Here is a 27,736-nt window from a genome sequence, read left to right as displayed (position 1 = left end):
GAAGAAGCAAAGGGCACTTCCCTGGTGGTCCAGTGCTTTCACTGCAGGGGGCATGGGATTGATCCCTGTTCGAGGAACTAAGATCCCGTATGCCAAAAGGCGTGGCCAAAAAAAGAAAAAAGGAAGAAAAAGAAGAAGCAAAGGATGGAGAGGAGTTTTATTTACAAACAAATGTGTAAAGTGGTTTCCAAGTTTTACGGTGATGGGGAAGGAGATCATAGCAGCAGAAAATGATCTGGCAATAATTTGGAGATGAGAGCATGGAGAAAGATGATCTACTTTACTGAAGACTTTTTATTGAGATATTGATGGCTGTGTAATGAGGAGTTTAAAAAGACCTATGTAATTCTCTTTCCAATATTTTTTGTTTAATTTTACTACTGGTTACAAATTACGGAAAGAAAGTTATTTCAGAGTTAAACCTCAGCACTTTCTTAAAGTTGTTACTTTATATTTTGAAGTCAATTTCATTTATGTAATATCTGGCTGAAGTTTACGTATTAAGGATGACTATAAAAAGTGTTTCACATGTCACTGGCGTCCAATAGATGATTGCTGAATTCTATTAAATTACCTTCAGATACATCCTAATAATTCTAACAGCACTGGCTACCTTTAAATTAAATAGGTTGTGAAAGCGTTAAAAATTAAGGTAATGCAAAATTAGGAAACTCATTTCTTTGTTTAAATTGGTTAATTCATTATAGATGCCAATAACATATTTAAGACAACTGAGTAATAGCAGAAAAGACATTCATAAAGTTAAATATTAAAAACTATTTTTTAAAATCAGCAAGGTAGTATTAAACATACTGAAGGTAATATATGTAGAGATTGTCTATGTAAAAAATCTATTTCACTTAAACTGTAACCCCAAAAGTGAAAGTCGTGTGTATTTTTGTTGTTGTTTAATGCAGTCTTCTGTTTACTTCATTTATCAATAGTTTCCTCGTCTGTCATTCCTTTCTAACTTTGATCTACATGCCTTGGGTAGGGCATGAATTAAAGGGCAAATGTAGAGTGGGGATCCCCCATATCGAGGAGCAGGTACAGGAGGACAAGGGAGTGAGAGGCTCAGAAAGGCCAAGCAAAGAGGCAGGAGAGTCACGCAAGAGGCATCCCCAATTCGCACGGGGAAGCCAAGAGCCGAGGGGTTTGTGTGTGATGGTCTTAGATGCTAAATAGAAGTTAAAGAGGATGAAGCCAGAGAAAAGGCCACTGGACTTGGAAATTAGGTGGATATCAGTCGCCTTTGAGAAAAGAGCTTCTGTAAGAAGGTAAGAGCAGAAGCATTTGCAGTGGATTGAAAAGTGTACAGGAGATGAGTAGGAAGAGGCAGTAGACAGGGCCAAGCTCACAGGCAATGCAGTTGCTGGTGAAAAGGAAAAGGAAGCAAAAAATAAGGGAAGCTGGACCAACAAAAGACAATCCAACTATTTTACCACTAATTATGAGTTTGGCTGCTATTTGTTACAAATAAACTCCATTAGAAAGCAGTTTCCTTCTCTTCCTAACTTACACTAAACAAATCTGGAATGGTTGGCGACTTTTTTCAAAGACTTTAACAATTTGCTTGTGGGTTTTCACTTTTTGTCTACTCTTTTAAATGTAAAAAATTACTTAAGTATATGTATTTGCGTTGAATCAGCCTTCCATCCTTGTAATGAATGCCATATGGTTATGGTACATTATTCTTTAATTCACCCTTGAGGTCTACGTGGTAGAGTTTTGCTTTTTTTTAAAGTGATTTTGGTCTATAATAGTGTGTGTGTGTCTATACACACAATACTGTCTTGGTCATGACTTGGTATCAGGATTGTGCTAATGCTATAAAAGAATTGAGTCTTTTAATCATTTTAATGTTTTGGGACTGTTTAAACAAGAAAAAAAATTCTCTTTAACTTAGCTTTATTAGAACAAATATAAAACTACCTGGGTCAGGAAAAAAAAAAATCTACCTGTCTGACATTTTTTGGAGATAGATCTTTAACAATCTTTTCAGTTTTTCTATGGTCATTTTCCTATATAGGCTTTCCATCTTTTCTGTCATTTTATAATTTCTCTTTAGGAAAATTATTTTCATGATGGGGGAAATGAGTATATCTTAGGCTAAGGAGAAGGAACTAGTGGATGAGAAGGAATTTATGATAAAAATAGACAGAGGAATCATGTAATAAAGGAGAAAATTATTCTGGTGGAAGGAGTGATGGAATACATAACATAATTGGAAGGATCAGAAAGAAGCAGAGGCATTTATCCTTCAACTTGAGAGAAGCAGGTAAGGATGGGCAAAAATAGACTAAATTTATAGGTGGAGGAAACTTGGTAATTAAAGGGGAAGGGGAAGGAGGCAAACATTCATTTATTCTCTGTCTGGCATTGTGCAATGTGTTACATAGAAAAAAATCACACTTAATTTTCATATACCCCTATGAAGCAGGTTTTATCCTCTGTATTCTGTAGCTAAGGACACGGACAGGTTCAGTAATTTGCCCAAAGTATCACTTACGGAAACTGTGAAACTTTTATTAGTATTTACTCAATATGATTACAGAGCTTTAAGTCAAAATATTTATTTTTGTTTCCTGCGACTGGACAGAACACATCTACTACTAGGCGTATATGCTTGTATTTGTGTATATTTGCATATACATACACAACTGCAGATAGATCTTATGTGTATCTAAATATACAAATATATAAGACTAGATGTATGTTTATGTAATTCATGTGAGGAAATTCTACAGTCAGGGATTTAACCTAGAAAGACACCTCTCCAGATGATATAATAGCAATAATAACAACAGCTTCATTTATTGAGCAACTGTATACTTGCTGACAATTTGCATTGTTTATATTTCTAATCTCACCACAATCCTAAAAGGTAGAACTGTTATCACCATTTTTATAGATGAGCTGATTGAAGCTTGGAGAATTTCAGAAACTTGCCTGGGATCACGTTGCTGGTATGTACTGAGCAGGCATTCAAACCTAATTTCAAAGAATATACTGCTCTGTATACCAGACACTGCTTCTTTTTGGATATTCACTTATTATCTCTCAGAATTGTTTAGGATGCCCTTTTCTGTTCACAGAAGCCATTCCAGTGATTATCACTTACTTCCCAGATTCAGCTCTGTGAATCTTCGATTGTCAGAGGGTTTTTTTGTTATGACTCTGCTAGGTAGTTATTCTTTGCCTACAATAGTCGATTTGAATAATCAAAATAAAATTAAACAGTTCCTCACTCTTATTCTGCTGAAATGACTAGCCCAGTATCATGCACAGGGAATACAGTTACCACATGCTGGTCGATGATGTTTATGACCCTCTGGGTAAGGCATGCCTACTCAACAGGGCTGAAGAAACTATACACCTGTTTATTTGTACAAAAATGAAAAAGGTAGCATTTTAAAAAAATCCTGTGACCATATGACTGGTGATTTTTCTACTTGGTAAAAATTAATCAACGTAGACTTTGGAAAATTCACATTTCAAGAAACTTCAAAGACATTTGTAATGATCATACACAGTCACTTACCCACTCCCTTTTTCTTTTTCCCTTTTACTTTTATGCCTCTGCGCCCACAGCATGTGAAAGCATTGAAAGAAAATAAGAATCTTAAACTCATAAACATACCTGCTTACCATCTGGCAGGCATCCCAGCAGTCTGGTGATCTCCTTAGTTATCCAGCAGATAGTAGAAAAACAAGAGTCCTGTGAAGATTTCACATGTTGCCATATCCCTGCCAGATGGTGATTTGTAAAACATGGACAAATTGCACTGGCTCCACTTCCCTCCTACAATCACAACAGAAACACTGTAGCAATGGTGCTTAATTTGAAAGCAACTTCAACTGAATAACTTTTAAGGTATAAACATCTGAAGATTATCATGATAAAATGTATCATTATCTCCAGAGAGCTGGTCCTTTACAAACCTGCTCTTCTGTGCATGGCTACTTCTAGGATTCTCTCTAAAAAAAAAAAATCTGTGGAGGGTTGGGAAATGTCAACATCATGGGACATTTGATTACTACCTACTGATTCTTTGCCATAACATGATGTTTTCCTGTCATCTAATGATGGGCCGCAGGACTAAAAAATTATATTGACAAATTTGCCATTGAAACACGAAGAACTGAATCGGGGTAGAAGCAGGGAATCCAACTCTCTAAATGTTAATAAAACAGTAAGTAGTTTTAAAATAATATATTCCCACTGTTTCAGTTGTTCTTTGTGGTTGCCTACACAATACTCAAATCACTGGTCAGTTTAGATGAAAAATGTCAAACAAGCGGTTTAGCATTGGGTAAACAAACTACTAGTTTGTGGTTCTAACTTTTCAACAAGCTTTGGTCTCAAAGCATACTTGGCCAGAGAGGGATATCTTTTCAACTCTTTCATTGATTCAGAAGTCCACCTGGATCTAGCAGACAAAAGCTTTCCTGATATTGATGGAAAATGATAGAAGATAACCCGCTCTTCTTCCCTGTTGGGGTAGCTAGATTTGCTTAGTAGTTTCTATTCTCTGGAGGAAGTATACTGGCCATTTCGTCCTGATGATATGGATGCAAAGTTTTTACATAACTTTTTTTTTCTTTTTTAGTGGGAGCTTTATTAAGATATACTTACATATTAATTCACCCGTTTAAAGCATACAATTCAATTACTTTTAGTGTATTCACAGAGTTATGATGATGCAAACATCATCATAATCAATTTTAGAACATTTTCATCACCCCAGAAAGATATTCCAAATTTATTAACAGCCATTCCTCATTTGTTTCCCAAACTCCACAGCCACAGGCAACCACTAATTTACTTTCTGTCTCTGTAGAGTTGCCTATTCTGGACATTTAACTTAAATGGAATCATATAATGTGTGGTCTTTTGTGACTGGCTTCTTTCAATTAACATAATGTTGTCAAGGTTCACCCATGTTGTGTGTCAATACTTCATCTTATTTTTTACTGCCAAATAATATTCCTTTGTATGGATATACCACATTTTATTTATCCATTTATCAGTTGATGGACATCAGGGTTGTGTCTACTTTTTGTGGAAATGTGGCTATGTACATTTGGGTACAAGTTTCTGGGTGAGTATATTTTATTTTTCTTGGGCACATATAGCTAGTAGTGGAATTGCTGGGTCAGTTGGTAACTATATTTTTAAACTTTTAAAGAGCACGAGGACTGTTTTTGTTTGTAACACCTTATTCCTTGTAGGCCAGGGACATAGACTGTAGACACACTGAAAGTCTGTAATCTATAACGTTTTAATTTCTATTTCAGAATAGTGAATGGACACGGGTTTTACAGTTAGACAAATCTAGAATTGAATCTCAATCTCACCACTGACAACTCTATGATCTTGGGCATATTTCTTAATCTCTCTTAAATTTCATTCCATCATCTATGAAATAAGGATAATAACACGTTTTGCCTGGAGTTTGTGTGCGTGGAATGTGATGATGTATAGAAAGCAGCTAGTACAGTGCTGATTACATGGCAACTTTCCAATAAATGTTGGGGTTTTTTTGTTTGTTTTTTTTATTCTTACTTTTTGCTTTTGAGTTCCTGAGCTGTAGGAACTGACTTAAGGAAAAGCTTTTGGGGATAATTTAGGTGTTCAGGTGAGGGTCTTCTTGGCTGATTTATAGGCTCCTTGGAGGAAGGAATCACATTTTTATGTTTACTCTTCAGGATTATATTTAGAATTTAATAATCAGAAAACAGTAAAAAGAGTGTATACAAAACACTGTTTGCTGTAACTTTTAAGAACGTAGTGTTAAAAAATGAGACTTTATTGCAATTCTTGTGCAGGTGTGTCTACGGCATTTTAGTATTGGGGGGAAGCTTATTCCACATGTAGCCCATCTCATAAGAAATTGAAATGAGAAGGAAGTATGATTCTGAGGAATTTTTTTGTCTTTTTACTGAAATATATTTGACATATAACATTGGGTAAGTGTAAGGCCTACTGAGGAATAATTTCTAGTTAGAGTTTCAAAGTGAGACCTTTCCATAAAGACCTTTCAAATCATTTATGATTTGCAGCCACTGGGCGCTTGGCTGACCCAGTATTGGGATGTGCACTTAGTTCCATAGAGATGAGAAGGGCTTCCTGAAGGAGGTATTATAAGTCATAAACATTTAAAGTCTTGAAGGTCTCTTTAGGGCTGTCTTCTTGACTTTGGCAAAACCATGCTTACGGCACACAGAACGATGTGAGTGTTGAAAGATCATGAGCAAAGGGGATTTCATCATCTTTCCCAAGAACGGACTACCCATGTGAGATGATTTTCTGCATGCCGAATCTGGCCTTACTTGTAACCTAAATCCTTTTTGCTTCATTTAAATCCATTTCCACTAAATCCATTTTCCTGAGGCCAAAGTATTATTAACTAGCACAATCTGTTAAAAGATCAGGAAAATATTTATCTAGGTTAGCAGGTTTGCCCCATGTCCCCCAATCTTTTAAACTGTCCCAGAGAGGTTCAGCTGGGCATAAATGGTGTGACCAGTGAAACTGAGATGTTTCCTTTCACCAGTCTTTGGGTGGTCATCCTACTGACCCCTTGAAACTCTAGAGGTATTTGAAGAAACCAAAAAAGTTTTATTCACACTTCCAAAGGGGGATGGGGAGAGGAAGGAAAGGAAAATTGTAAAAGGGCTAGGAGATGTGGCTCAGATATATTCTTGCTTATACTTATACTGGGACACATTTTTAAACCCTTTTTTATGGTTTCAAGTTCCAAATTTAGGTATCATTAAGTTTAATGTTTTAAAATAATAAATTTTAGTGGGAAGCAGCCGCATAGCACAGGGAGATCAGCTCCCTGATCCCTGTAGGTGCTCTGTGAGCGTGGGATAGGTAGGGTGGGAGAGGGAGACGCAAGAGGGAGGGGATACGGGGATGTATGTATACATATAGCTGATTCACTTTGTTGTACAGAAGAAACTAACACAACATTGTAAAGCAATTATACTGCAATAAAGATGTTAAAAAAATAATACAATTAAATTTAAAAATAAAATAATAAATTTGACTTTATTAATTATATGTATCACATATTGCCTATATTTTTTGTGTCAAACCAAGGAGGAATATTTGAACTCCAATAATTATTCCAATTTCTATTATTAAAAACACACTACAATGATGATATCACAGATATTAATAAGCTTTTGTAAACTCTTCTCAGGGACAACTCATTCTTTCTTTTAAAACGAAATTTGAATTTCAAGCCTAGATTTCATAGTATCATTTTAAATTGATAACATCTGAAAGGGGTGGGGGTGGGGCCAGGGGAGTTCCCCTTTCAGCTCTTCAGAACAGATTCTGTTTCAAGATTGCCAGAAAATTTAGACCTGCTGCAAGTTTAACTTTTGCATCACTGCTTTTTTAAAAAATTCTCTCCTTGCACACTCCTTCCTTCTGATTATACTCTCCTCCCCTGCTCTTAAATGTGTCTATTACCCTCAGGCTTTGACCTTGGGCAGACTGTGAGCACAAAGTCATGTTATTTAGAGTGAAGTAACACCAGTAGTCAGGAAGGAACAATGTAGTTCAAGCCAGATAAAATAAATCTCTCATTTCCTGTCAAGGGACTGAGCCAAAAGCAATGATGAGAGACAGAGGGGGCAAACCGTGCAACTCGAAACACAAGACGCTGGGGATAGACACCACCACAGGCCTCCTTTGAATACAGACAAGAAAACCCAAACCAGCCAGAGTGACAGGAGACGCAGAAGAGCTACGGAATAAACCAAAACACATAAAACAGAGGGGAATGTGGGGCAACTCCTGGCCACCGGAACGACTTATGTGAATTGCTTGAGTAGAGAGTCCTAAGGACAAGACTGAGACATGTGAGGGATTCCAGGGAGTTTCATAAACTTTGAAACACACCTGTGGAGCTGCCACTTTTGACTAAGACAGCTTTAGAATGAAAGACAAACATCGATCTCTGAGTCACGGTGAGCTACCTATTAAATACGCAAATAGCCATGGGAAGGTGTTCCCGTACTCAGCAGACTGACCTAGAGATGATCACTCTTCCCATCTCTAAGAACTTTGCTTTCTGAATGACTGCAGATTTACTAAACAAGCGCCGATAGAGTGGCTGCTAGCGACCGGTGCTGTTTAAAGTTATTTCAAATATTTAATCCCTCTAATCCTTGAAACAGCACTAAAAGGAGGCACCCGTTTTACTCTTATTTTATAATTGAGATAGATGCCTGAGGCACTGAGAGGCAAAGTGACTTACTTAGTCCCATGGCTCATGAGCGATAGAACCTTGATCTGAACCCCAGTCCTGGGGGTCCAGAGTCCACTCCCTTAATTATTACGCTTTGCCGAATACATAGCCGTATCCTACTAGCATGACATTTTACTAATCTTAGTTGTTTGCAAGCCCTGCTCAGATGCTTTTGAAGTCCACTCTGTGTTTCAGTAGTACAATGCTCATGTCTGAATGCTCGTGTCAGACCGAAAAGAAATGTAAAAAATAGTGAGAGCATGCTACATTCATTAACAACGCTGAGTATTTCACTTTTGTCCGAAGCTCTTCCAAGATGGTAAGGGACTGAGAGTTCGTTCATTCATTCATTTGTCCCATCAACAAATGCTCATTATTGAGTGTTTACTACATGTTAGGCACTCTGGTGGGTGATGGAACAGTCTCCTGCTGAGACAGAATCAATCAAGGATGCATTTTAGATCCAATCTGGTACAGGGTATACTGTATAAGGAATCTTTATGAAGACAGCAAAATTCTTAAAGATGAATACTAGTTTATATTTGGAGATAGGAATTTTTTTAGGATGTAATATCACTTAACCTTTTGAATCAAACATTTAGAAACTATCGCATGGAGATGGAAGCATTCTTTAAGACTGTGCACCAAAAGACTCTGCCCACGTAGTGCCAAAATGACAGTGGACATGCATACTTTAGAAAAAGCATGCCTCATTGTGAGGATGTTTCTAAAACTTAATTTGTAGTCTTCTGTAATCCTCCTTGCACCTCCTAGACTAGAAAAAGTAGCAGTGTTTTTGGCTCGAAATATACACTGTGCATAGTTCTCTTGTGGCACATAACATGTTATATTATACTTAGATGCAGCAGTATTATACTTACCTGCAAAACTAAGCTTCCTGAGTGGGGTATTGTATTCTTCATCTTTGTGTTCCACTGCCTGTTGTAGTGTCTGGAATTTAGAAGTTACTCAGTATATGACTGTTACATGAATGGATGAATACATTTTGCATACACACATAAATCAGAGGCATGCACACAACCTTTATATGTGTAGTATTATGCAAATCATGGATGGTTCAAGACAAATTGTACTATTAAAGGCAATGATTATTCCTTTTATAAAATAATAACCATAATAATATAATAGATAATTTATTTGAATATTTACTATAGAAGGCCTAGTAACACCTGCTTCTATGTTTTTAGCATGGGTTGTTTAATTTAATCCTCACCCTAATTATATGAAGCATGTACATGCTTTGTTTTAAGGTCAAATTGAAAATGACCATAAGTGATGGACCCTTTTACTTTAAGTATTATATAATTAAATTTATTCTGTTACTATTACTAGTGGAAAAGACTCAGGAAAATAAAATAATCTTAATTTCCCTCCCCCTTTCTAAGAAATAATAAAATAGTCCCAGTTCAAGAGGTAACTATAGCTCACATTTATATTTTGGGGAGTAATTCCATAAAAATTTCCATATCCTCAGAGAAGAAAACTCAGGCAGATGAGGAAAGGTTTTGCTTGGGCACTGCATGCTTGTATGAGGAAACTTGTGCATTGTTACGGTATATAAAACGCAGAAATGCCCCATAATAGATTTGGTGGACCCTTGCCTTAACCCTTGGAGAAATTCAGGAAGAAAACTGTATCAGACCAATTGGACATATGTGGGTGGAGAAGATTGCTCCAGCTCTGTCATGCTTGAATTTGAATTAGAAAGATGCCTTTAATAGAAGTTGAACTTTATTTTAAAAGGTAGGCCTTTATATCTATCTTATGTTTATTAACCTGTTCGTATATGATGCCTACACAAAATACAAAATATTTTAACAAAATGAGAAAATTAATTCAGACATTCAGATATTTTGTTTCTTGGTGTCCTTAATACTTGCACATACAGGTACGCCATAAATACTGGCTAGTCTTTTGCTTTCCGATATTTATTGACCTTTTTACCTCTCTGCTTTGTCTTCTGTTGACAGAAAAAGGGACTTTTGCTTAATCTAACCCAGGATGTTTCCTTTAAACAAAAACAAGTACTTCCTTTCTACAGGAAATTTATGAACCAGAAAGTCTGTGGAGACAATTCATCTCTTCTTTAGGTAGTTTGCAACACAGTGTGAACCTAAGGTCGGCTCAGGCTTTGGTGGGGAATAATATCAATTATTTTTATATGCCCCAACTTGGGCTATCTGTTCCCGTCTCGCCTCTACTAATATTCATATTTAGGATATGACAATTAAACTAACATATTCTTGGAGAAATGTGTATGCTGAAGGTTCTGTGTGATTCACAAAAGCAGAAAAATGAAATCATTGAGAAGCAAGGAATGACTAACACCAATACTGACTGTATTGTAACCATGAGTAAAAGATGAAACTCAAAAACTATTCTCTGTATGGACTGAAAATGATAATGAAAATTCATATCTATTGGTGGATTTCTTTACCTTTCCTCATGAGGAAACGCCCATGAAATCAGGTATCATGATCCAAACAGTTAATAGGAAATATACTTAATGCAACACAAAACTAAAATTGTAGAATTCATTGCTGCTATCACTGAAGCAAATGGCACAGTAAGTGTAGTTTTTAAAAAAGGGTCAATCATTTTTATGAATATGGAGAATATTGTAATTACATTATCTCGAAACTTTAAGAGATTCCAGTCAATCACACTTCAGAACAGATCAATAGCTTGGTCAGGAAGAAATATTTCTGTATTTTGTTGGTATAGCACATATTATTGATCTCTAGATTCTATTATTGGGCAATATTCAAGACGAGATTCCAGGTTAGGATAAAAATTGTACAACTTGTTTTATCAATTTTAACTGCTTTATTACTGCCTTGTATACATGATACTATAAAGGTACATACTGATATTATTATGCAAAACTTAATGCATAATTATTAGAACCAACAATACCAAGGCTTCCTAAAACTTGTATTCTTTGTTTATATGCATGTCTTTAATCCTTTATTTTTGTAATAAAAATCTAATGTTTATCTAGTTCTACATTAACTTTTTGGTAACGTTTGAAGACATATTAAAGAGTGTTAAATGTAGTGTTTTGGTTAATCACTGTAAAATACAGGTAAAGTGCTCAGTACTTTGTCTTGTGCATGGTAGATGCACAAACAAACAACTTTAATGATTGATTTGGGGCTTTTACAAAAGGACTTAGTATTATTTAATGCGTACTTAATGTTCATTTTTAAATGCAGTTTAAAACAACCCAGTTACAACTTATTATTAACCAATATATTAAATAAGGCAAGTCTCACCCAAATTTATTAGTTTGCTACTTATCACAAGAACATTCTCAAATTTAGAGGTGGTATTTTTAAAAATTCCCGATTATTTCTTTATAGCCAGATACAGAAATTGTTATCTAATGCTGTTATCTAAGTTTCACTTAGGCATTTTGATGTTTCTTGAGCTCGGGGAGAAATTTTTTGTGCCACCTGTGTTTTAATTTTTATAAGGCTCTTTCAATATTTTGTTCACCATTCGGCTCCCCTCATGTGAACGGTTTGGAAATGATTTTTATTTTTTCTTGCAGTTATAAATTCAGAAGAGGAGCCCAACTTTGATAAAGAGATAAAATGAATGGTTTAAGGACTTTAACATATGTGGTTATGGTATTCTATTTTATATAGATACAGTCTTTAATGAAAAGAACTCCAAATACTTCAATGTCCTCATAAGATTCATTTTATAACTGACAGTATTTGTTAAGCCCCAGATTGATTCCTCTCTCTGCCTTCTCAATCCAAGAATTTGTCATTTTTCTTGCACATGGTATCACTAGTAAGCAGTTCTGTGGAACTTGTAATTTCTGTATCCTCATCTTGACAAACATGTTTAATGTTTATAATAGAGGGACCAAAGGTGTGCACATATCTAAGATAAGTTTCACTCAGTTTACAAGTATTCAGTGAGGCTTATGACAAACAAAGGTCTTCTATAGGATTCAGAAGGCAGAGGAAGCCCCCTTACTGATCCCCCAGGACCATCAAAACTGATCTTTGAGATTGTTCAGCTCTGGTGTCTCTGGTCCCTTTTTTAGAAAACAAAGTTTTCCTAGATGTCCAGATTTTCTAGTTTCAGAAATAGTAGTATATTTTGATTACTGATGAGAGGGAATATTCTTTAATTTAGAGTTATACTTAATTAAAATATGCTTGGGGTTCTTTATAAAGGTTTTTCCCCCAATCACAAGGTAATCCAAACAGTTAAAGGAATTTTTAATAAGCATTGCAGGCATATAGCTCAAGTAAATATTTAATATTTGTAGGGAAACATCAAAAACATTTACATTTTTCAATTATCAGAGAAAATTCATGCAGATTATGAGCAATTAAAGTGCATAATGTCTTGTGACAGTGTAATAGCAATATTGCTACAATTATTTGCTTCCTACCATGAGCAAGTATTTACTAGGGATTTATGTGTGGTAGATTTGTGACCATTTTTACTTGACTAAGTTTCATCACAAACCATTTTACAGTTTAGAAAGTGAAAACTCAGAGTTGTAAAGTAATGTGTTCCTGGTCACACAGTGAGAAAGTTAGGACTCTGGGTATTCTCAACTCTAATTTCTGTTCATTTGTCTAACTGCTAAAGAAGTAATATTTAGAAGTAAATTTTTTTTCTACATGCTGGTCCTTTGAATTTATCTCAAAATATTTCCAAAATTCTGTATTGAACACCACTGTATATTCACCACAGTCCTAGGTTTCATACATACATGACACAGAAATCGTGTCCCATCTTCCTGGGAAAATAATGCTAACATAACTGAACCAGGACGAGCCTGTCTGAGCACATCGGCATGAATTTAATTTTTATTTTTAAAAAGTTGATATGTATACCTGGTTTCCATAATAAGATTAAAATCAGCAAAGTTAGGAAATAAGTGTTCACTTCTATTGTATCTGCATAGTTTGGCTTCCTACAGGACTGAGCCACTTCCGACTGGACACAATAGGTGATTGATAAAAGTTTCTTGATTAAATGAATAGCTTTTCCTTGGTTAAGTTTTTAATTCAGTATGTTTAATACATTATTCTCCTTATATTTCTGTATTAGAAAACATCTGAGAGATTTCAAAGGAGTAGGGGAAATTAATATGTATATGTTGTAGGATTTGGATAAAATTTTTACTGATATAGAAATGCTGAGATTGTTCTGTCATCATTATACCTCAAAAAATATTTTACCATTTTTGCAGCCACTTGAGCTTTAACTACCTTAAGTGTATATGTTTTGCCTTTTATTATTAAATATGAACCATATCAGATTTAACATACAAGTGAGCATATTTCAATTGACTTTTATGGTTAGAGCAATGTTACAGAGTTTTTTGTTTCTATAATCAATGAACTTAAGAGTAGCCCTCTGCATCTAACTCATCTCCATATTATCTATCCAGTGTTGACTTGAGCGAGACCTTGAACAGTCACCACTACACAATATACTTTAAAGTTTTAAAAGCTATTTGTTTTGGCTTGTTTTAGTCTAGCAATTGAGAAATTATTTAGTCATAGCCGATCTTACTTACACACAGGAAAAAAACATCAAATCATCATCTCTTTTTGAATCTCTATGTTTTTTCGGAAGGCTTCATTACTTCTGGGGATATAAGTGACTCATATGTGTTGGGAAAACTCACAGTTTCCATGATTGCTCACATTTTTTGACTTTAATATTTACCATTAGAAATGACATTTTATCCTGCCAAGGATATGGGAAAGGGGTCGAGCTCCAGAATTCTCTTTCCTAGTAAAACTGTGATTAGATAGACTATGCAATAAATACAGGTTTGGGGTGTTTTTTTTTTCTTTTTTTTTTCTTTCGTTGATGCTAGGAATCAGAAGAAAATGTAATAAGTAAACTAGTTTTAAAAAGCAGTGATAATTGTGAGAATAACAATTTCTAATTTTTAATTAGGATGTCCACATAGAAATCATAGGGAACTCTGCAACTTAGTTGAGGCTGATGTGATACACATCTGTAAACAGGACTGAGGCCTTGTAAATATTGATGAAAGTATTACAGCTTAGAAAGAAGAATCAGAAATAGCAGGCCAACTGATTTCCATTCATTTTCTATCACATACCACTCAAGAGTGAATAGTACAATATTGAATTATTTTTGATTGGGCTTCAAATCTAAAATATGTAATTTCCCGCCATGGGTAGCAGATAAAAACATCTTCTTTTTAAATCTTCCTTTACTTGAATTATATTGGGCTTTACCTGGATCTCTTTTTACTCCTTTGCAAAAATACAAAGCAAAGAGGCGGTTGAAGTTCCCATTATGTCAATAGGCCTCAAGAATGTGGCAATATTTGGTTGTGTAATTAATTTGTTTCACAAAAGGAAGAGCCCTCCTTAGGATTTTTGGAGCTGACACTTCAACTACACAAACCTAGTCACATGGCACGGGACTGTGGTGAAATCCTGCTCTCTGGGTCACTGAGAATCACAGCAGAGTGATTCCCTCTTGACCCTTGGTTTCTAGAGTTGGTATTGTCACAGCTCCAGAAGGTAACAGGAAATCCTGGGTGCGATGGATATTCAGGACCACTGAATTCCATGTCCCTGCCACTGACAGAGCTTCCTGGGAACTCAAGGCACACGTTTTGCTCTGAAGAAACCTCCACATCCACAGGGTTTCTGGATGAGAGAAAGGTTTATTTGGTGCCTCAGTTATCTCTATCTTCCTCTATTAATTTTGGTAGGGTTTTATTTTTGCTTTTAGAAACTATATGATTAAAGCTCTCTAAACGTAAAGAAAATATACAGAATAGTTTTGTCATATTTTAAATCTCCATTTCTACTCTTTTCTCCTTTGGATCTCTTTTTAGGGAAGGGGGAATGAGTAGCTTCAGAAAGCATCCTAAAAGTATTTACAGCATCATGCATGATTCTTTATACATTTAACTGTCAGGTTTGGGCTACTACTTTTATCACCATTCTGTGTAACAATTTGCAGTAGACCTAGTAATACTAGCGTTAAATGTACATTTAAAACTATAGCACGTAATACCACTAAAGTGGAGAAGTAGTGTTGGAAACTACTAGACAGACACCAATTAGTCTCTATTTTGAGGAAATATTTGAATGAAAGTGAACAAATAATTCTTGTAACTATAGATATGTATAAGTGCACATTCACGAGCTGTAACATCTTTTCGTAAAATTTTATATTTAACTTTGGAATAGAAATATGTTTGCCTGGAATATTTTGAACTTTTTAAGCTGAATATCACTTAATGATATATTTCATCGTATACGTCTCACTGCATTTTTTATTTGCCAGCCTCCTTGACACTCCCCCAGTATAATAACTATGATCATATATGGAAAAATTTTAAGTCAACATGGGAACAAGGTGGCTCTCTTTTTCTTAACTCACTTAGCTCTTTTAGCTGTAGTTGACTCACAACAAGTTTCTATCCCAATTCACAGAATTATTGATTAATGTCATGAAATATCGTTACCATCCATAAATGGGAGTTCCTCTTGTACCATCAATGACAATGCCAAGAAACAGACTTCAGGATGGTTAATTTCTAGGTATTCAGCCTATCCACTTTATCAGGGTTCACTCTTTTACTATCTATATATCTGCTCTATGTATGTGTATATATGTTATTTATTGGAATAGTCTTAAGTGCATACTTGAATAGCTTGCAAGGGTCAAAGAGAGTTCAAATGATAGAAAAATGGCTTGTTATTTTCTCCCTCCCCCTCCCCCCATCACTAATGCTAACTGATGGAGAGTGCAAGGCAACGTCCTTCATTTGGAGGGTGTGAATGCCATTCTTGTGAAATACTGTAAATAGTAATTCACAAGAGGGTGACTTTTTTATTGCTTTTACATTGATAACATGCCTTATGAAGACCTACAGTTATTCTGCTGAATTTAAGAGAGATAAGAATGGAATGTGTGTGCTAATTTAAACATCTGTACATACCATGAAAGAATCCTTTATGATCAGGAAATCAGGTCCTTTTAGATGTTTACCAATATTAAATAACTTTTAAAGTTGTTATCCAATATGTGAATACTTTATTACTTTCCTCAGTTTTTCCTCCCACACTGCCTTTCTGAAGTATTGAGAGAAGGGCTGTGATCCTAACATAGCCCTTATGATCATAATCCCCAAATCTACAGTTTATAAAAATGAATTTGAATCCCATCTAGAAGCAGTATGACTTGTCACAGCAGCATGAGACTGCAGAGCAAACCACAAGGACTGAGAGTCGATGTTGACCAAAACAGGGGTGCAGCCACGGTGTAGTCAATTGGCAAACAGCTTATTATTCAGCTTGATGAAAACATAATGCCCACATGTAAAGGTTGCTGGTGAACATAAAAATTACAGAGTGATTCACTTCTCAAGGGCAGTACCAGAGCAATACCAGCCAGCTACCTTGCAGGTGAACCCTGTGTACCTTCACGGTGTGTGTTTGGTGTAAGGTACAGTAGAAGCATTTGAGGATTTGAATGCCAAAAGCTGTTAAGTCAGTGTAGTGTTGGAATGTTTAATGACATTAATTATCATTTATACATGGACCTACTCCTCCTTAAGGCCCAGGAGGCAGTGACTCACTGGTTTGCCATTAACTGTCATTATTGCTAGTAAAGTCAACTTCCTATTCCTAAAAATAAAGAAAAAAATTAATGGTGAAAAACACTTCATTCTCTAATACGGCGTTTGTGTTGCTAACTAACTTATTCTGTATTTTAGAATTCTGTTGGCATTTTGAAGTGTAGATGAATCTCAATATTTTTATAACTACAGTTAAAGCCTTTTTTAAAAAAATCTTAAAAAAAGATTTTAAGATGTGTGTGTAATTTTTCCTTTCCCTAGGGTTTCCCTGGTATGGAAAACAAACAAACAAACAAACAGACAAACAAAAACTTGCAAAAGATCTGCAGAGGAGTTTTGTTTTTGTTTTAAATTCATCATTTCTGAGGGACAGAGGTCAGTTTGGAAGGATAACCACCTAGAGATAGAAGCAAACGGCTGGCCAGTTCAGGGCAGAACTTTCTCCAGTCTGAGAATTTGGCACTGTATAGTGAAACTGTTCATATTTTGTAACGAATGAGGGACAAGCCGTAGGATAAATAGTTGTAGAAATTGAAGTTGCATGAAGTTAAAATATGTTCAATTATACACAGTGAGGGAGATGCTTTTCTTTCTTTCATTAAGAAATTATTTATACATAAGGGCCAGTGAGTTGAAGGACGGTGATTTATTTTTTTGACCTAAGATATTTATTACATTTTCTTTATGGTCACTATTCCTGGTGTGATATCATTTAGTTTTGGTTTCTGATAAAAGAAAAAATATTTCCATAGTTTTCTTTTATGCTGTTTCCTTGTTGCTTTATTTCTTTGTTTTAAGGATGCTAGTTGGTTTGCCTTATACGTTGTAATAGCTTCAAATGATCCATTAGAAAAGCCAGTTTTTATTTCTGATTTTGAGTTTTTATTTGTAAATATTTATTTGTAACTGTTAATGGTTACAGGGGTTCGTGTACGGACTATGTGTATATAAGAGTGTACGATAGGCTGAAATGCAAGCTGCGGTTGTTATCAGTGGTTAGCATTTACCGAGTAACTGCATATTCTAAAAGCAGAATTGGTGAAATGAAAAAGTAGATGACATTAGGATAAGATATAGGTACAAGTTGCCAAAAGTAATTGTTTTTTACGCTCAGAGTCACTTAGAATCTTCTCACAAAGGCTATTACTGCTGTCATAGAGTATTTACTGAGAACTCATAGTTTGCTAGGTACAGAAAAAAAGCATTGGACAGAAAGAACCGTGATTTCAGACAGAAATGTAAAACAGGATTTGGGAGACTTTAAGCTTCCATCGTCAGGAGACGCTGGGGTTTAGCATTCTGTTTCATGCGGAGACCCACAGTTAATATGGTCCTTGTTGAAACTTAAAACAGCTCTATTAGGAGCTTGATTGAGAAGTGGGGGAAGAGGCATAGAGTAAACAAAAGTGTGCGTTTTCAAGACGGCCTAATTGTATACAGTACGTTTGCTTCCGCAGTTCCTTCTAAGCCGTCAAATAGTAAAACACACAAGTTTATTCTATTAAAGTAGATAAAATTGTTAGGTAAGCAGAATACGTGGACCAAAAGGGGAAAAGGCATCTGTTTAACAATTCTCTATTGTTCGAAGGATCACAGAAATACTGTTGCCTGCCTGTCGCATTCAATCAAGGTGGGTAAAATGCTGCTTTGGAGAAAAGGAAGGAGGAAACTGAAAGTATTTGCTTACACCTTTTTTCAAAAATTCCTCCGAGTGGTGGTGATGAGAGTCCCAGGGGCAGGGGAGAATTCGGGTTTGTGAAGTGAAAGAGTTATTGGCTCCCCCTCACCCCCATTCCTGTCTTTTACTTTGGTCCTGCCCAGGAAAGCTGCACGCAGTCGGAACTAATTGTAACTCACTCAGGAAAGTCTTCATTAGCACCACCACACATGGTTACCAGATGTGCCGAAAGGCAAGGCCAGGGAGACGAGGGCTGAGGCATCCAGGGAGCGGAGAGAAACAAGTAGTAGCTTCATTTGAAAACTTAATAATCTGCCTTTTGTTTCCCAGTGTATTGTGTTCGAGAAATGGGAGAGAAGGGAGTTTGGGAAGATGAAATGCCTTCTTATTCACTCATTCTCTGGAAGCTGAATGGAATTCTTTGTCTTCTTCCAAAGATCAAAACTTTTTGTGACTGTCAGTGTGTTGGGAATGTTTTACTTTCTCCATCGGAAATGAAAAGTACCTGGATTATCAAAGCAGTCATGTTTTTCTCATGGCTGAGATTGATAGTCCTAAATTAGGGGTCTTTGAATAGAGAGAGTGGACTTAGAAAAAATGTTAATGACACGTAAAAAACTGTCTTCAGATTACAGTTCCAACTAAGCATCATTGAAAACAAGAGAACAGGGTTTTTCTCATCTCATCATTCCTAACCCTGATCCAAGTCAGGAGTAGAGTGGGGTGGCATTATGTCTTCTTTTGTACAAACTGTGCTGGTTTTTGGCAGTAAAGAGTACTAATTGCAGACCCCTGAGATTAAATATTTTATTTGCACTACTTATGGGTATATTCCCTGGAAGTTTGGATTTATTCCTACCCACTGTGCTCCACAAGAGATTAATTGAAATCACAGAATTTCTACTGTTTCTGAAAATGTATTCACCATCTTCTCACTTAACTCATACCGCTAGCTATAGACATAGATTATTTTGGAAGGCCAGTAACAACTACCCTATCTAGATGAAACCTCTCGTTCTCAAAATGGAACCTTTTGACACTGCAGGAAATTATGACAGTAAAAAAATGATACCGTGACTTGGATTCTCATAAAAAGCAGAGAAACTTTGTTATTTATTTATTTATTTAGTGCCTGGATTGACATATTTTTTTTTAAATTTCATTTGCAATGATCCTGGAGTTTCAAAGTAATTTTAAAAATTAAACATCAAAAATGTCAAATAAATGAGTTGTAAAAATCTTGAATTCTGCAACTGAAAATTTTAAGACTGGCTAGGTATTTTACTAGCAATTTTAGGACAAGCCATTTTGGGTGATGCTTTATCCCTTACATTCCTAATCCTGCAGTAGAATCATAAAGACACCTGGAAAAAACATATAGCAAGTTAAAAGAGAAAAGTTGCTTCTACTGGTTTTGGAAGAACATGGTGTAGATTCATTTCATTTTTAGATAAAAGACCCAGTGGTTATTAACCTATTGGGGGTCATGGAACCATTTGAAATTTTGATGAAATCTGTGGACCTTCTTCTCACAAATGTACTTATACACAGGTTTTTAATGTAATTTAAGACTTTCCAAAATCCACTTCCAGTTTGAGATCTCCAGTTTAGAGCCTTCCAGTACTTCCCCCCACCCCCCCAAAAATACCCACAAAGTTCAAGTGTTACAAAGTGTGAATTATATGACCTGTTCTATTTAGTCCTAATAAGTGGTAGAGGAGAGTAGTCTGAAGGAAATTTCACTGAAAATGAAATGTTCTTCACCAACATGTTTAGTTTCTACTCTTAAAAGAGATGCATCTATATTTACTTTCCTTAGTTAAGTTTTAACTTTCTTTCAGATAGTAATCATACCTTCTTTTTCACTTAGACTTCCCAAAGAGCTTAGTATAGCTTTACCAACGCAGTACTTACCTGGCATGGTCTGACGGAATGAATGAATGAATGAATGAGTTAATTTTAAGGTTCACTTGTTGGTAGCTTCTATAGTTAACAGCAGAAAATGCTACCGTACTAATTAAATTTGCTATGAAAATGTTACCTATAATTTTAGTTTTTATAACTGAACAAGAAAAATATATTCAATCTTAAATTTTTGGTGTATTATATCAAAGCCTTACTGTAACAATAAATTAGTGGTCAATTCTGGCTGATTTTATTATAGGTAAAGTTATAAAAAATACTGGTATTTTCAGGAAATAAGCTATTTTAAGTGGTATTTTAAAATGCAGATTTTAGTAGATGTTGTGTTAGATTAGTATATGACAAAAACTAATATTTATAATGATATCTTTTTTTTTTTTTTTTCGGCACATGAATACTTTAGCTTAGGCCAATGTGAAGTGTTTCATTGCTTAGAAATACTAACAGTATTTTACATAACTTCGTAGTTTCCCATTGAATATTTGCCCTGTTATGATCCTTCTAAAACATGGATTTGACCCTATGCTTAAAATCACTTTTGGTATCCTGAGTCCCTTATGGATAAAATTGGGAAGTCACAGCTGTCACCATAGTTATTTATTAGTAACCCCTGCCTCAGCTTTTGCGGTTCTCCCCACACTGTAATCTCCAACCGTACTGTGTTACTCTTTTTTTCTTTTGTATGCTGTGTGCCCGTGATTCTCGTTCTTCAAGATGTGTGAAAATGAGGCATTACGTAATATTTTTATGGATTAATATAGTCAGAGGGCTGAGCTAATAATTTATAAATGATTTTTAAGAAGACGTGCATAATTGGTAAGTTAGAAACTAGCATATATAAGAACATCATAGTCTGAGAAGAATACTTTGGTTACTGAGCTATGCAAAAATGACTACTATTCGTTTTTTATGGGGTTGACATAACACAGCCACACGTGGACGCTAGAGGCAGACTGGCCCAGTTCACTCCCAGGCCCCTTCCTTTACTCACCCTGTGACGGAGCATGGGATTTCACCCCTCTGGGCTTCAGTTTCCCATCAGTAATACAAGGGTTAGACGGATTAGAAGGAACTGCGGAACTGCGGAAGCAAATGTACTGTATACAATTTAATTCTTAGAATTAAAGAATTAAATGTATTGATACATATAAAGCAGTTAGAACCAAGCCTGGCACATATGAAGTGCTGCACTGATGTGATGAATTTGAGCTATCGATGTTTCTCCATTCTTTAATTAAACAGAGAGATCCAAAAATACCTTATGAAACAGAATGTTAAAAAATGGATTGTCCTCCTATTAAAAAAATTTTATCTTTAAACTACTATATTTTGAATTTTTAGGGCTTCTTTCCTAATTCATTCTTCATTCAGGAACATTAAAAAAGCATAAGAACTTAGAAGAGAAAAAAATATTAGAAGACAATGGTCAACATTTAAAAAAATATAAATGCAAAAATATCAATCCAATTAAAGAAGTATTCACTGGTCTGGCAAAGCTAAGGCGAAATGGAGTTGTATCTAAAAATAAAAATGTTGGGAATGTTTTGGCTCTTGGTAGCTATTTCATTGAGTACACTTAACTGTGGTATAAACTGATGGGGCGATCTCTCAATTTTAAAGTGATTATCAGCAGTTGCTAAGCAATATCGAAAATAGAAAACAATGTAAATTTGCTATTAAAAATGTCATCACTGTGTGGGAAAAACTACTTTTTAGAGTTTCTTGCTGTGTCTCTGTATAGGAGTATATTAAGTCATTATTTCTCATAAAAGTAAAATATGGTTATTTATTTCTGAAATAAATTGGTTCTGCTTCTAAGTAGCACCAACTTATTTGTTGACTTAGGTCCTTAACATTCTTGTGTTTGGGTAAAATGTCTTTTCTCTTTATTTGTTTTTAGAAAAAAATAAAAAGTATATTTTAAACTCACTAAATAATATTAAATAGATGTTTGCTGCTAATTAGTGTACGGTTTGAATTGTAATTATGTCATCCAAAGGGACTTTATATAGTCTAGTTAAAATGTGATTCAATCTTCCATCATTCACAGAGGCATACATTCATTATTATTCATTTAGTGCTCTCTGATTTGAGCTCTAAATGTAATCCAAGAAAAGATGGAGGGATTTTACTTTTATTGTTATGATTTAATATAGCAGATCCCTTAGTTATCATCCTGTACTAATCCAGGGGTTGTTACAACTTCTTAGAGTCTGTTATTTGATTTTTAAATCAGTCTGTTTATCATACCAGCAGAGCAGCATGTAAATTCAAGAGGTTAGAGGAAGATAACCCATCTCATTACAAGACAATCAGCATATATTTTTTCTACTGTCCAAATTTTAGTTTAACTTTAGACGAACCTTCGTTTCAGCTCTTTGATATATTACTACTTTAAAACTCTTATCCATGGCTTCTGTTAATCTAAATTATAAAGAAACTACCAACTTCGTTTATCCAACCATCTTTATTAAGTCTGTGTTGTGTGACAGGCACTGTGCTAAGTGCCGGGAATTTTGCACTGAATAGGACAGTTATGATCTGCCCTGAGAGATCTTAACAGACTAGAAGAAAACACGGTCACTAAAAAAGTACTATTATTATGAAAGTGTTGGCCGCTACCAAAGTTTTGACTTCACAGAGTGCTCAAGAGCAAAGGCAGCCAGGGAAACCCATCTCACTCCCAAACCCTGGAAGTCATAGAATAGCATTTTCTAAGGCTCAGAAGCCAGAGAAAGCAGGATGAAGTCAAGGAACTGCAAGGTGAGAAATACGGGATAGCAGAGAGAATGTTGAACAAGCAGTTAACAGGGACCAGCCTGGGGAGGCCCCTGGAAGCTTGTTTAAAAATGTTGGACTTTTCTTAGACTTGTGGTAGTGATGGAAAGTTTGATGTGATTGGATTTGCATTTTTTTTCCTCTCTTTTTTTTTTTTTTTTCCCTTGTTGGTTATCTATTTTAAATATAGCAGTGTGTACATGTCAATCCCAAACTCCCTAACTATCCCTCCCCGGCACCCTTCCCCCATGGTAACCATAAGTTCGTTCTCGAAGTCTGTGAGTCTGTTTCTGTTTTGTAAATAAGTTCATTTGTATCATTTCTTTTTAGATTCTGCATATAAGCGATATCATATGATGTTCCTCTCTCTCTGTCTGACTTTTACTTCACTCAGTATGACAATCTCCAGGTCCATCCATGTTGCTGCAGATGCCTTTATTTCATTCTTTTAAATGACTGAGTAATATTCCATTGTATATATGTACTACAACTTCTTTATCCATTCCTCTGTCGATGGACATTTAGGTTGCTTCCATGTCTTGGCTATTGTAAACAGAGCTACAATGAACATTGGGGTGCGTGTATCCTTTCGGACCATGTTTTCCTCTGGATTTGCATTTTTAAGAGATGAGTTTAGATGTGGGGTGGAGGATATGTTGGAGGGAAATGAGATTAGAGATGGAGAGAAATGAGTAGCCTGCGATAGAGGTCCAGAGAGAGATCATGATAACCTAAAGTTAAAGGCAGAGCCAAGTTCTCATATTGGGGGGCTTGAGGGCAAGAAGGTGACTTTGGTGGAAGAGTGGGCACATGAAGAAGGGGCTTCCATATAAGGGCCTCTGTATATGTCCCAGTCTTGCTTTCACATGGCCCTCCTTATGACTTTTCATCTTGGTCTTAGAATATACCATGTTTTATTACCTTTGGGTAACTACTTGAATAACCTTTCAACGGAAAGGACACTGCTTCTGGAAATCACGTTGAAGGGAAGTTACCATCCATCGATCGACCTCTTGTCTTGCTATGCTTCTGCTCATAGTAGAGTGATACGACAATGGAGTCAAACTTGAGAGCTATTTAGGAGGACAGATTAATATGACCTAATCATTTGCTGTATATTGGGGATTATTCCTAAATTTCTAGCTTTGGAGTTTCAGTGAATGGTGACGTTGTTTAGAAAACATTGAGGAGAGGCAGAAGGAGGTAATGAATTTAATTTTAAACATGCTGAACTTTAGATGCCTGCAAGACATCCACAGGAAGATGTGGAAGGCAGTAGAATATGGTGGTCTGGAGTTGAGAGAGCAGATTTGAGGGTTCTTTTCACATAAATGGTGCTTAAAAGCATGGGAGTAAATAACACATGAAGCAAATGAAGTGTAAAATCATGAGGAATTTCAAATTTTAAGAGTCTGGAATCGCAGAAGCCAAAAGAGACATTGTTTTGAGGAAATAGGAGTATTCAGTAGGGATAGACGTGCCGTGGAATTAAGCAAGCAAAGGAATTTGTGAATCAGTGTCTGCTAGTTTTGTCAATATGAATGAAGAGTTTCAGTAGATTAGAAGGGGCTGAATAGTGAATCCGAGGCCATTTTGAGATGTTTTGCTAGGAAAAATTCATGTTAAGCAATGAGACTGTAACTATACCAATATGATACGAAGCTTTAGTGGGTTCACCTGGCTTTCAAATTAACTTTTAAAAGTTTGCCTATGTATAAATCTTTCTTAAATGCTTCTTTGCCACTGTACCGTGGGGTTTTATGTTTATATTCACAATCTCTGCACAGTCCTTGGAGCCTGATATGAGTTTGTGATGGCGCTACACTATTCCCTTGGTGCCTTTTTCTTCTCCTGAGTGGATGAGGTTACATTAACTCTGTTGCAGATGTGCAGTGGAGAAGTTTAAAGAAATCTTTGCATGCAATTTCACAGCCATAGCCGAAGTTACCAGCTCCTCTGTAGTCAAGGCTTCACCAGTTCTAGCCACAGTACTAATAGGGATTTCCCCAGCCACTAGTTAATTATAATCGATGATTTTTTTTAAAAAGATGTTTTTCTCAGATTTCTCTCTTTTGAGATAAGAAATCTTTATACTCAGAACATCTCATACAGAGTCGGGGAAACTCTTTGCACGTTAAAATTATGTCATCTTCTGTAGTCGAGGAAGTATCATTGAAACCTTTACTCCCATGGTTAACCTGTCAAAATCATTTCCTTTAGGAAGCAACTGCCAAGGCTAACTTTAGTTTTCCTTTGCTTTTTTTTTTTTTTTTTTCCCCACTATGTTTACTCTAAATACCAAGAGGCATTTTGCTTTCTTCTTACTACTTTTTAAGAGTGTAGCTATGTTGAATCTGGCTATTCAAAAAAAAAGTTAAGCCGTATTGGATATGTTCAGATTCTGAGATTTTATTTACATACGGCAATCCAGTCTATTATAGGAATGTGGATTAGAAAGAAAATCTGGTCTCCAGGAGCTAATTGTTAAGTATACAGTTCCTATGTTTATTATTCTATTCCTGCGAATCGTAATATTCACCTTAGTGAGAGCCAGCTCACTTTTCTGATTCATTTGAGAAGAAAATTGGATGGCCACAGATGAGTATTGTTATTTATTCCATGGAATTTTTTTTTTCAGTAATTACAGTCACTGGTATTTTTTTAAGTGTGCTATTTTATTCTGTGAATAATTTTGAAAGCTTCTTTGGGTATTTTACCATCTCCCACTTGTTTATTAGCTGTCAGCTAATTTTGGGATTTGAGGGGAACATTTTACTCTTCCCTGTAATAAGCGTTAGGTACCACTAGATAGGAGTAGAGAGTCTCTACAGCCCAAGAAGGACTCACATGTCTGTGAATATTTAAAGGCCACACGAGTCACTTTTGTCTGTATCTAAAATAATATTTTCTTTGGGAAAAGTGCTGGCAAATTTATTGTGTTAAAAAGTAGATATGGAGCTGTTTAGGCAAGAGAACCAGAGTTGAACTAGTATCTTTCAATTCTTTCTCTCTAGATTGGATTCTTTTTATTGTTTATGTCACCTTCAGACCTTTTGTATGAGTTTAGAAAAGAAGGTTTTTTTCCATTAGGGACAACTGAGTTTACCATGGCCTCGGATTCCTGGCTGCCACACTCTTTAGGTTACAATCTGTGTAGTCCTATCTTTCCATTTCTCATTCGAGTGTTATCCTTTAAGTATAAAGCCTCATCCTCTCCAACTTTGCCCAGATCCCCTCTATTCCAGAGGTTTCTGGGGTTTTTTTTTTTTTTTTTTCTTTTTCTTTTCCCTGTCTTTCTTTTTGTTTATATTTTGTACCCTAATAAAAAGATAGTTAACTTTTCCACAGGTTTCTTTACATGATTAATAAAGAATTGTTTTAAGAAACTACAAATTTAAAATTTAGTAAATGGAGGGATTTTAGTAACCACATTTCTAATATACATACAGGTTATCATGTTCAGAGAACTCATTTCTGGAATTCCCTATGTGAGAGAGAAATCCCGTGTGGATTACCAGTCTTACTCTACTTCGCTCAGTGAAAATCTAAGTGCTTAAACTTCGGCTTTATGATCTTTTGTAATTAGGGCACATGAAATTCTGAACACTCAGAGTTACAGATTGGTTATGTTATGGAGATTACGCATTACAGTCCCTTTTAATGCGTTCTGTCCAACCCTAACACGTTATGGAGCCCTTTCACTTGTTACTCTGGCAACATCTGTGAGTCTAATAATTTGGAATTAATGTTTGAAAATCAGTACACATATTTAGAAATGTCTGAAATGTAGTCAGATTTAGTCAGCTCAACTTGTTTTGACGCCAGATATTCATCCTGAGCAAATGCCTATGAATTCTCATACTTTCTGAACTCTGGTGGTTGTTTGTAAGTTATGGTACTTAACTTTTCATAACTGTCATATAGCAGTTACTTAAGAGGTTAAATCTAAATGGATTTGTATTGTTCTAAAATTTGGTTTGGTTTTGGTTAGTATGTGTGATACAGCACAGTGTAGATGGAAATAGACTCTATGATTTCATTGCCTTAATATAAAATTAACTTGATATCTTGATTGAGTGAATGAGATACACTTTATAATATATCCAAAGAAATTGTTTTGTAGTTAAAACAAAGTGGGTTCCTGTAGATTCTATTAGAATTAGAATCTATTAGAATCTATTCTAGTAGATTCTATTTTATACAGCGTATAAAATAGAAGTCTGCCATCTTGGAAAGCATAATTAGCTCATTCAAACCATTATACTTCATTACAATTATATTCCAAAATGCTGAAGTGATAATGTACTTCTTTGTATTCTAATACTTAGTAAAATTAAAGAATGTTCTCACAGTACTTATCTTAGTTTAAATTAGCTTCTGACATGAGGGAATCTGGCTAAACGCTTATTACAAAGTCACAGTATTTTAAGAAAAGCATAGCAGGATGGTTAAAAC

At 35.5% G+C, this 27,736-nt stretch overlaps 1 protein-coding gene and 1 long non-coding RNA gene across 4 annotated transcripts in view; one reads left to right on the top strand and one right to left on the bottom strand.

Moving 5' to 3' along the window:
- LOC137775682 (uncharacterized) overlaps positions 1-3,686 on the bottom strand; it is a 38,031-nt gene extending 34,345 nt beyond the window's left edge. The window contains exon 1 of the long non-coding RNA XR_011076066.1: positions 3,641-3,686. This is a non-coding gene — a long non-coding RNA (uncharacterized lncRNA). The remainder of the gene's footprint in view (positions 1-3,640) is intronic.
- SOX5 (SRY-box transcription factor 5) overlaps positions 1-27,736 on the top strand; it is a 997,819-nt gene that overhangs the window by 505,422 nt on the left and 464,661 nt on the right. The window lies entirely within an intron of this gene.

Source organism: Eschrichtius robustus, chromosome 13, assembly GCF_028021215.1.
Source record: "Eschrichtius robustus isolate mEscRob2 chromosome 13, mEscRob2.pri, whole genome shotgun sequence".
NCBI classification, from domain to species: domain Eukaryota; kingdom Metazoa; phylum Chordata; class Mammalia; order Artiodactyla; family Eschrichtiidae; genus Eschrichtius; species Eschrichtius robustus.
This window is presented reverse-complemented; position numbering and strand designations above follow the sequence as displayed.